Below are 497 nucleotides of genomic sequence, written 5' to 3' on the forward strand. Positions count from 1 at the left end.
GGCTTAGTGGGCATGGTGGTGTTGGGTCGACGGTTGGACTCGATGATTTTAGAGGTCTTTTCCAACCTCAATGATTCTATGATTCTATGATTCTATGTTACACTGAAACAATTAAGATCAATATACCAATGACAGACATCAGAAATAGTTCCATAAGTAATTATGTCTGCGTATATTACTCTGTACAGAGATACTCAGGATGCAAAATTTGGACCTCGGTCACAACTGAAAAGATGCCTGTATTTTGATTCACAGCACCATAATGATCGAAAAGGATTAAAAAAACCCAATTACTTTTGCTTTAGGATTTTCACACCTCAAAATCCAAAGACATTTAGATGCAAAGCTTTACTTTGAGCTCACCTTTTTTGTGCGCGTCAAAAACAGGCGAGACTATAGGTACTTATTGAAAATGCTTAACTGAAACAGTTAAGGTGGGGTGCGCAGAGCACCGCCAGCTCAGCTCCAGAGGGGTGCAGGCAGCAGAACTGCAGTTG

Source organism: Aptenodytes forsteri, unplaced genomic scaffold, assembly GCF_000699145.1.
Source record: "Aptenodytes forsteri isolate BGI_AS27 unplaced genomic scaffold, ASM69914v1 Scaffold257, whole genome shotgun sequence".
NCBI classification, from domain to species: Eukaryota; Metazoa; Chordata; class Aves; order Sphenisciformes; family Spheniscidae; genus Aptenodytes; species Aptenodytes forsteri.